Source organism: Hylaeus anthracinus, unplaced genomic scaffold, assembly GCF_026225885.1.
Source record: "Hylaeus anthracinus isolate JK02 unplaced genomic scaffold, UHH_iyHylAnth1.0_haploid 27432, whole genome shotgun sequence".
Classification (NCBI taxonomy): domain Eukaryota; kingdom Metazoa; phylum Arthropoda; class Insecta; order Hymenoptera; family Colletidae; genus Hylaeus; species Hylaeus anthracinus.
Genome location: NW_026535222.1, coordinates 13,234 through 15,342, shown reverse-complemented (window position 1 = coordinate 15,342; position 2,109 = coordinate 13,234). Strand labels below are relative to the sequence as shown.

Sequence of the window (2,109 nt, the reverse complement as noted above, 5' to 3'; positions counted from 1 at the left end):
CAGTATAACCGTTGTAGACAGCCTGAAATAAATTTTCATTGCCACACCACCTGTAAATTACGAGCTCAGAGTCTTACGGCTGTCCGAAGGGACTATCATCGGGTCTCTGGCTTCCGACGGCTGGCATTCAGTGAAATTGAGCTGAGTTCAGCTGAAATTGCCACAGAACTGTAAGCACTAAAACTGCAGAGGGAAATCTGACCTGTTGTAAAGTAACCATGGCAAACTGATCCTCGAACGAAGGATCGGTAACCGGCAATTTTACGTAGGCTAACCAAACAGATAACAGTACGTATCCGCCTTAAGTAAGCACTCGACAGCCTCTAACGACGCTTTATCGATCCCTCTTCCGCTCGAAATCCTTGTTGACCACTTAATCCTCGGAACCTGAAACGCGTTGTAAATTATACACGTACAGGTCGTTCGAATTGTGAAATTCGCGTAAAAAAAAAAGGGTCCCACGCAAAGTGCAGAAGCGTGTCCTTAATGGAGACGTCGACGGGACGTTTTTCCGAACTGGATTAAAGTCCAAATATTGGCAATTGACCATCAGCGGATATAAGTATACCACGCTAGAAAAATAATGTGGTATAAGTTGACGATAATAGTAATACAAGTAATTATATCTTTTTTCTTTTTATAATGTTACATTTACATTTAATATTATATTAAGAGAGATCGTAAACGAAAAATGTTCAACTTTGAACGAAGTAGTATAAGCCCGGCTAGCTCAGTCGGCAGAGCATGAGACTCTTAATCTCAGGGTCGTGGGTTCGAGCCCCACGTTGGGCGGTTTTTTTTCTTCATACTTTATACATCGATATTTAAATTTTTATTACATTTCTTTTTTACATTTATTACATTCATATCGTATTTTTACAAAATATACAAAATCAATCATTACAGAAACCTAAAAAAAAAAAAAAAACACTACTTTTTACTCGTTGATCGCTTATTATTTTAATCGTATCTTTTTCCCTACTTACACTCGCCAATGTAAAACGTCTTTGTATTATACGTAACATTTTATAATCTTGCATTTAATTTATAATTTTACGAAGATTATAGAATCATAGACTCGTAAAGTTTGTATACATTCTTTCCAGACACTCGGTATAAAAACCATCGCATTACGAAGCTAAAAATATAACTGCCCAGATCTGAATTATAACTTTTACTATGTATCGCCAACAGGAAGGACGGTAAAAAAGTCTAGCGAAGACGCAAGAACCGCGGAATTAAGCTTTTAGGTGCAAGCTTTCAATGATCGACTTTATGTCAGCCTTAGCGCGCTCTAAAAACGAACAGTCAACGTAATTGCTCCGTCGTCGTTTGACATAAAATGAAGCTTCTGATGAAGGGGAGGTCCCTTCAGCGTGAATGAAAGCAATTATGCGCAAAAAAAGTCGTGGAACGCCGTCCGGTTCGATACAGTTAAAGCCAGTGTTAAAGATAAGATCGTCCCGCTTGACCGATCACCGCTCAGATCACCGATGATCGAGGATCAGCAGCCGATTCCCTTCCCGTCCTCCTAATTATTTTATTGCCGTCGTCTATTTCTTTTGCCACCCTCTGATCAGTGCGGACCGTCGCTCCGTTTTATTTATATCAGCCGTCGCGAATATCGCGGTGTCAGCTGGACGACTTTGATCAAATCGGTAGCAGAAATTAAACTATATATTAGGTTGTCTGATTCTATAAACACTGCCACGCAAAATAACTGAATGCAAGTCACTTTTTAGGGGACAACCTAATTTCTTAGATGTTAATGTCGTAACTGTAATGGAGCAAAATGAATTGTACGCGATTCGATAATGTAACATTGTACATAAAATATTGTTCACGTATTACTATTTAACACGTTGACTGCCGGACTGATTCCCAAGGGAATGCCTACAGGGTTAAAATTGTGTCTCGAGACAGTTGTAAACTAAAACATCTGACATTTGTCGTGTTATTTATTTTTGTATTCGCGTTAAAATCTACGAATTCGATTCAGACTTATTTTCGTTGATACATTAGCTCTTAAAATGAACTGCTGATGTTCCTTAGGGAACATCTTTGTCGCCCATATATGGGTGACGTGGCGTTCAACGTGTTAAGGAAATG

At 39.0% G+C, this 2,109-nt stretch overlaps 1 non-coding gene across 1 annotated transcript; it reads left to right on the top strand.

Moving 5' to 3' along the window:
* The first annotated feature begins 719 nt into the window (after window positions 1-719).
* On the top strand, window positions 720-792 carry Trnak-cuu (transfer RNA lysine (anticodon CUU)). Its single transcript has one exon. It is a non-coding gene; the product is annotated as a tRNA-Lys (tRNA).
* The last annotated feature ends 1,317 nt before the right edge of the window (window positions 793-2,109 follow it).